Source organism: Heterodontus francisci, unplaced genomic scaffold, assembly GCF_036365525.1.
Source record: "Heterodontus francisci isolate sHetFra1 unplaced genomic scaffold, sHetFra1.hap1 HAP1_SCAFFOLD_830, whole genome shotgun sequence".
In the NCBI taxonomy this organism is placed as follows: Eukaryota; Metazoa; Chordata; class Chondrichthyes; order Heterodontiformes; family Heterodontidae; genus Heterodontus; species Heterodontus francisci.
In genome coordinates, this window is record NW_027140960.1 from 360,527 (window position 1) to 368,481 (window position 7,955).

Sequence of the window (7,955 nt, forward strand, 5' to 3'; positions counted from 1 at the left end):
TCTCTCTCTCCTCATTCTGCTTTCTCCCTCTCTCTCCTCTTTCTGCTTTCTCTCTCTCCTCATTCTGCTTTCTCTCTCTCTCTCTCTCCTCATTCTGGTTTCTCTCTCTCTCTCTCTCCCTCCTCATTCTGGACTCTCTATCTCTCTCTCTCTCTCCTCATTCTGGTTTCTCTCTCTCTCCCTCTCTCCTCATTCTGGTCTCTCTCTCTCTCTCCTCAATCTGCTTTCTCTCTCGCTCTCTCTCCTCATTCTGCTTTCTCTCTCTCTCTCTCTCCTCATTCTGCTTTCTCTCTCTCTCTCTCTCCTCATTCTGCTTTCTCTCTCTCTCCTCATTCTGCTTTCTCTCTCTCTCTCTCCTCATTCTGCTTTCTCTCTCTTTCTATCTCCTCATTCTGCTTTCTCTCTCTCTCTCCTCATTCTGCTTTCTCTCTCTCTCTCCTCATTCTGCTTTCTCTCTCTCTCTCCTCATTCTGCTTTCTCTCTCTCTCTCCTCATTCTGCTTTCTCTCTCTCTCTCTCCTCATTCTGCTTTCTCTCTCTCTCTCTCCTCATTCTGCTTTCTCTCTCTCTCTCCGCATTCTGCTTTCTCTCTCTCTCTCCTCATTCTGCTTTCTCTCTCTCTCTCCTCATTCTGCTTTCTCTCTCTCTCTCTCCTCATTCTGCTTTCTCTCTGTCTCTCTCCGCATTCTGCTTTCTCTCTCTCTCTCTCTCTCTCTCTCTCCGCATTCTGCTTTCTCTCTCTCTCTCCGCGTTCTGCTTTCTCTCTCTCTCTCTCTCCGAATTCTGCTTTCTCTCTCTCTCTCTCTCTCTCCGAATTCTGCTTTCTCTCTCTCCATCTCCGCATTCTGCTTTCTCTCTCTCCATCTCCGCATTCTGCTTTCTCTCTCTCTCTCTTCGCATTCTGCTTTCTCACTCTCTCTCTCCGCATTCTGCTTTCTCTCTCTCCATCTCCGCATTCTGCTTTCTCTCACTCTCTCTCCGCATTCTGCTTTCTCTCTCTCTCTCTCCGAATTCTGCTTTCTCTCTCTCCATCTCCGCATTCTGCTTTCTCTCTCTCCATCTCCGCATTCTGCTTTCTCTCTCTCCATCTCCGCATTCTGCTTTCTCTCTGTCTCTCTCTCCTCATTCTGCTTTCTCTCTGTCTCTCCTCATTCTGCTTTCTCTCTCTCTCTCTCCTCATTCTGCTTTCTCTCTCTCTCACTCCTCATTCTGCTTTCTCTCTCTCTCTTCATTCTGCTTTCTCCCTCTCTCTCTCCTCATTCTGCTTTCTCCCTCTCTCTCGCAGCATTCTGCTTTCTCCCTCTCTCTCTCCGCATTCTGCTTTCTCCCTCTCTCTCTCCGCATTCTGCTTTCTCCCTCTCTCTCTCCGCATTCTGCTTTCTCCCTCTCTCTCTCCTCATTCTGCTTTCTCTCTCTCTCTCTCCTCATTCTGCTTTCTCCCTCTCTCTCTCCTCATTCTGCTTTCTCCCACTCCTCTTTCTGCTTTCTCTCTCTCTCTCTCCTCATTCTGCTTTCTCTCTCTCTCTCTCCTCATTCTGCATTCTCTCTCTATCTCCGCATACTGCTTACTCTCTCTCCTCATTCTGGTTTCTCTTTGTCTCTCTCTCCTCATTCTGGTTTCTCTCTCTCTCTCTCCCTCCTCATTCTGCTTTCTCTCTCTCTCTCTCCCCTCATTCTGCTTTCTCTATCTCTCTCTCTCTCCGCATTCTGCTTTCTCTCTCTCTCTCTCCGCATTCTGCTTTCTCTCTCTCTCGCTCCTCAATCTGGTTTCTCTCTCTCTCTCTCTCTCTCCTCATTCTGGTTTCTCTCTCTCTCTCTCCTCATTCTGGTTTCTCTCTCTCTCTCTCCTCATTCTGGTTTCTCTCTCTCTCTCTCTCTCCTCATTCTGGTTTCTCTCTCTCTCTCCTCATTCTGGTTTCTCTCTCTCTCTCTCTCCTCATTCTGATTTCTCTCTCTCTCTCTCTCTCTCTCCTCATTCTGATTTCTCTCTCTCTCTCCTCATTCTGGTTTCTCTCTCTCTCTCTCCTCATTCTGGTTTCTCTCTCTCTCTCTCCTCATTCTGGTTTCTCTCTCTCTCTCTCTCTCTCTCTCTCTCTCCTCATTCTGGTTTCTCTCTCTCTCTCTCTCTCTCTCCTCATTCTGGTTTCTCTCTCTCTCTCTCCTCATTCTGGTTTCTCTCTCTCCCTCTCTCCTCATTCTGGTCGGTCTCTCTCTCTCTCTCTCTCTCTCTCCACAATCTGCTTTCTCTCTCTCTCTCTCTCCTCATTCTGCTTTCTCTCTCTCTCTCTCCTCATTCTGCTTTCTCCCTCTCTCTCTCCTCTTTCTGCTTTCTCTCTCTCTCTCTCCTCATACTGCTTTCTCTCTCCCTCTCTCTCGCCGCATTCTGCTTTCTCCCTCTCTCTCTCCGCATTCTGCTTTCTCTCTCTCTCTCTCTCCGCATTCTGCTTTCTCCCTCTCTCTCTCCGCATTCTGCTTTCTCCCTCTCTCTCTCCTCATTCTGCTTTCTCTCTCTCTCTCTCTCTCCGCATTCTGCTTTCTCTCTCTCTCTCTCTCCGCATTCTGCTTTCTCCCTCTCTCTCTCCTCATTCTGCTTTCTCCCTCTCTCTCTCCTCATTCTGCTTTCTCCCTCTCTCTCTCCTCATTCTGCTTTCTCTCTCTCTCTCTCCTCATTCTGCTTTCTCTCTCTCTCTCTCCTCATTCTGCTTTCTCCCTCTCTCTCTCCTCATTCTGCTTTCTCTCTCTCTCTCTCTCTCCTCATTCTGCTTTCTCCCTCTCTCTCTCCTCATTCTGCTTTCTCTCTCTCTCTCTCCTCATTCTGCTTTCTCCCTCTCTCTCTCCTCATTCTGCTTTCTCTCTCTCTCTCTCCTCATTCTGCTTTCTCCCTCTCTCTCTCCTCATTCTGCTTTCTCTCTCTCCTCATTCTGCTTTCTCCCTCTCTCTCTCCTCTTTCTGCTTTCTCTCTCTCTCTTTCTCTCCTCATTCTGCTTTCTCTCTCTCTCTCTCCTCATTCTGCTTTCTCTCTCTCTCTCCTCATTCTGCTTTCTCTCTCTCTCGCTCCTCATTCTGCTTTCTCTCTCTCTCTCTCCTCATTCTGCTTTCTCTCCCTCTCTCTCCTCATTCTGCTTTCTCTCTCTCTCTCTCCTCATTCTGCTTTCTCTCTCTCTCTCTCCTCATTCTGCTTTCTCTCTCTCTCTCTCCTCATTCTGCTTTCTCTCTCTCTCTCTCCTCATTCTGCTTTCTCTCTCTCTCCGCATTCTGCTTTCTCCCTCTCTCTCTCCTCATTCTGCTTTCTCTCTGTCTCTCTCCTCATTCTGCTTTCTCCCTCTCTCTCTCCTCATTCTGCTTTCTCTCTCTCCTCATTCTGCTTTCTCCCTCTCTCTCCTCTTTCTGCTTTCTCTCTCTCCTCATTCTGCTTTCTCTCTCTCTCTCTCTCCTCATTCTGGTTTCTCTCTCTCTCTCTCTCCCTCCTCATTCTGGTCTCTCTCTCTCTCTCTCCTCATTCTGGTTTCTCTCACTCTCCCTCTCTCCTCATTCTGGTCTCTCTCTCTCTCTCCTCAATCTGCTTTCTCTCTCGCTCTCTCTCCTCATTCTGCTTTCTCTCTCTCTCTCTCTCCTCATTCTGCTTTCTCTCTCTCTCTCTCTCCTCATTCTGCTTTCTCTCTCTCTCTCTCCTCATTCTGCTTTCTCTCTCTCTCTCTCCTCATTCTGCTTTCTCTCTCTCTCTCTCCTCATTCTGCTTTCTCTCTCTCTCTTTCTATCTCCTCATTCTGCTTTCTCTCTCTCTCTCCTCATTCTGCTTTCTCTCTCTCTCTCCTCATTCTGCTTTCTCTCTCTCTCTCTCCTCATTCTGCTTTCTCTCTCTCTCTCTCCTCATTCTGCTTTCTCTCTCTCTCTCTCCTCATTCTGCTTTCTCTCTCTCTCTCCTCATTCTGCTTTCTCTCTCTCTCTCTCCTCATTCTGCTTTCTCTCTGTCTCTCTCCGCATTCTGCTTTCTCTCTCTCTCTCTCTCTCTCTCCGCATTCTGCTTTCTCTCTCTCTCTCCGCGTTCTGCTTTCTCTCTCTCTCTCTCTCCGAATTCTGCTTTCTCTCTCTCCATCTCCGCATTCTGCTTTCTCTCTCTCCATCTCCGCATTCTGCTTTCTCTCTCTCTCTCTCTCTCTCCGCATTCTGCTTTCTCTCTCTCTCTCTCTCCGCATTCTGCTTTCTCTCTCTCTCTCTCTCCGCATTCTGCTTTCTCCCTCTCTCTCTCCTCATTCTGCTTTCTCCCTCTCTCTCTCCTCATTCTGCTTTCTCCCTCTCTCTCACCTCATTCTGCTTTCTCTCTCTCTCTCTCCTCATTCTGCTTTCTCCCTCTCTCTCTCCTCATTCTGCTTTCTCTCTCTCTCTCTCTCTCCTCATTCTGCTTTCTCCCTCTCTCTCTCCTCATTCTGCTTTCTCTCTCTCCTCATTCTGCTTTCTCCCTCTCTCTCTCCTCATTCTGCTTTCTCCCTCTCTCTCTCCTCATTCTGCTTTCTCCCTCTCTCTCTCCTCATTCTGCTTTCTCTCTCTCTCTCTCCTCATTCTGCTTTCTCCCTCTCTCTCTCCTCATTCTGCTTTCTCTCTCTCTCTCTCTCTCCTCATTCTGCTTTCTCCCTCTCTCTCTCCTCATTCTGCTTTCTCTCTCTCTCTCTCCTCATTCTGCTTTCTCCCTCTCTCTCTCCTCATTCTGCTTTCTCTCTCTCTCTCTCCTCATTCTGCTTTCTCCCTCTCTCTCTCCTCATTCTGCTTTCTCTCTCTCCTCATTCTGCTTTCTCCCTCTCTCTCTCCTCATTCTGCTTTCTCTCTCTCTCTCCTCATTCTGCTTTCTCTCTCTCTCGCTCCTCATTCTGCTTTCTCTCTCTCTCTTTCTCTCCTCATTCTGCTTTCTCTCTCTCTCTCTCCTCATTCTGCTTTCTCTCTCTCTCTCCTCATTCTGCTTTCTCTCTCTCTCGCTCCTCATTCTGCTTTCTCTCTCTCTCTCTCCTCATTCTGCTTTCTCTCTGTCTCTCTCCTCATTCTGCTTTCTCTCCCTCTCTCTCCTCATTCTGCTTTCTCTCTCTCTCTCTCCTCATTCTGCTTTCTCTCTCTCTCTCTCCTCATTCTGCTTTCTCTCTCTCTCTCTCCTCATTCTGCTTTCTCTCTCTCTCTCTCCTCATTCTGCTTTCTCTCTCTCTCCGCATTCTGCTTTCTCCCTCTCTCTCTCCTCATTCTGCTTTCTCTCTGTCTCTCTCCTCATTCTGCTTTCTCTCCCTCTCTCTCTCCGCATTCTGCTTTCTCCCTCTCTCTCTCCTCATTCTGCTTTCTCTCTCTCTCTCTCCTCATTCTGCTTTCTCCCTCTCTCTCTCCTCATTCTGCTTTCTCTCTCTCCTCATTCTGCTTTCTCCCTCTCTCTCTCCTCATTCTGCTTTCTCTCTCTCCTCATTCTGCTTTCTCCCTCTCTCTCCTCTTTCTGCTTTCTCTCTCTCCTCATTCTGCTTTCTCTCTCTCTCTCTCTCCTCATTCTGGTTTCTCTCTCTCTCTCTCTCCCTCCTCATTCTGGTCTCTCTCTCTCTCTCTCTCTCCTCATTCTGGTTTCTCTCACTCTCCCTCTCTCCTCATTCTAGTCTCTCTCTCTCTCTCCTCAATCTGCTTTCTCTCTCGCTCTCTCTCCTCATTCTGCTTTCTCTCTCTCTCTCTCTCCTCATTCTGCTTTCTCTCTCTCCATCTCTCCTCATTCTGCTTTCTCTCTCTCTCTCTCCTCATTCTGCTTTCTCTCTCTCTCTCTCCTCATTCTGCTTTCTCTCTCTCTCTCTCCTCATTCTGCTTTCTCTCTCTCTCTTTCTATCTCCTCATTCTGCTTTCTCTCTCTCTCTCCTCATTCTGCTTTCTCTCTCTCTCTCCTCATTCTGCTTTCTCTCTCTCTCTCCTCATTCTGCTTTCTCTCTCTCTCTCCTCATTCTGCTTTCTCTCTCTCTCTCTCCTCATTCTGCTTTCTCTCTCTCTCTCTCCTCATTCTGCTTTCTCTCTCTCTCTCCTCATTCTGCTTTCTCTCTCTCTCTCTCCTCATTCTGCTTTCTCTCTGTCTCTCTCCGCATTCTGCTTTCTCTCTCTCTCTCTCTCTCTCTCCGCATTCTGCTTTCTCTCTCTCTCTCCGCGTTCTGCTTTCTCTCTCTCTCTCTCTCCGAATTCTGCTTTCTCTCTCTCCATCTCCGCATTCTGCTTTCTCTCTCTCCATCTCCGCATTCTGCTTTCTCTCTCTCTCTCTCCGCATTCTGCTTTCTCTCTCTCCATCTCCGCATTCTGCTTTCTCTCTCTCTCTCTCCGCATTCTGCTTTCTCTCTCTCTCTCTCCGAATTCTGCTTTCTCTCTCTCCATCTCCGCATTCTGCTTTCTCTCTCTCCATCTCCGCATTCTGCTTTCTCTCTCTCCATCTCCGCATTCTGCTTTCTCTCTGTCTCTCTCTCCTCATTCTGCTTTCTCTCTGTCTCTCCTCATTCTGCTTTCTCTCTCTCTCTCTCCTCATTCTGCTTTCTCTCTCTCTCTCTCCTCATTCAGCTTTCTCTCTCTCTCTCTCCTCATTCTGCTTTCTCTCTCTCTCTTCATTCTGCTTTCTCCCTCTCTCTCTCCTCATTCTGCTTTCTCCCTCTCTCTCGCAGCATTCTGCTTTCTCCCTCTCTCTCTCCGCATTCTGCTTTCTCCCTCTCTCTCTCCGCATTCTGCTTTCTCCCTCTCTCTCTCCGCATTCTGCTTTCTCCCTCTCTCTCTCCGCATTCTGCTTTCTCCCTCTCTCTCTCCTCATTCTGCTTTCTCTCTATCTCTCTCTCATTCTGCTTTCTCCCTCTCTCTCTCCTCATTCTGCTTTCTCCCACTCCTCTTTCTGCTTTCTCTCTCTCTCTCCTCATTCTGCTTTCTCTCTCTCTCTCTCCTCATTCTGCATTCTCTCTCTCTCTCTCCGCATACTGCTTACTCTCTCTCCTCATTCTGGTTTCTCTTTGTCTCTCTCTCCTCATTCTGGTTTCTCTCTCTCTCTCTCTCCCTCCTCATTCTGCTTTCTCTCTCTCTCTCTCCCCTCATTCTGCTTTCTCTCTCTCTCTCTCTCTCCGCATTCTGCTTTCTCTCTCTCTCTCTCCGCATTCTGCTTTCTCTCTCTCTCGCTCCTCATTCTGCTTTCTCTCTCTCTCGCTCCTCATTCTGCTTTCTCTCTCTCTCCGCATTCTGCTTTCTCTCTCTCTCTCTCCGCATTCTGCTTTCTCCCTCCTTCTCTCCTCATTCTGCATTCTCTCTCTCTCTCCGCATACTGCTTACTCTCTCTCTCTCTCTCCCTCCTCATTCTGGTTTCTCTCTCTCTCTCTCTCTCCTCATTCTGCTCTCTCTCTCTCTCTCTTTCTCTCTCTCCCTCTCTCTCCTCATTCTGCTTTCTCTCTCTCTCTCTCTCCCTCCTCATTCTGGTTTCTCTCTCTCTCTCTCTCTCCTCAATCTGGTTTCTCTCTCTCTCCTCATTCTGGTTTCTCTCTCTCTCTCTCTCCTCATTCTGATTTCTCTCTCTCTCTCTCTCTCTCCTCATTCTGGTTTCTCTCTCTCTCTCTCTCTCCTCATTCTGGTTTCTCTCTCTCTCTCTCTCTCCTCAATCTGGTTTCTCTCTCTCTCTCCTCAATCTGGTTTCTCTCTCTCTCTCTCTCCTCAATCTGGTTTCTCTCTCTCTCTCTCTCCTCATTCTGGTTTCTCTCTCTCTCTCTCTCTCCTCATTCTGGTTTCTCTCTCTCTCTCTCTCTCCTCATTCTGATTTCTCTCTCTCTCTCCCTCCTCATTCTGATTTCTCTCTCTCTCTCCCTCCTCATTCTGATTTCTCTCTCTCTCTCCCTCCTCATTCTGATTTCTCTCTCTCTCTCCCTCCTCATTCTGATTTCTCTCTCTCTCTCCCTCCTCATTCTGGTTTCTCTCTCTCTCTCTCTCCTCATT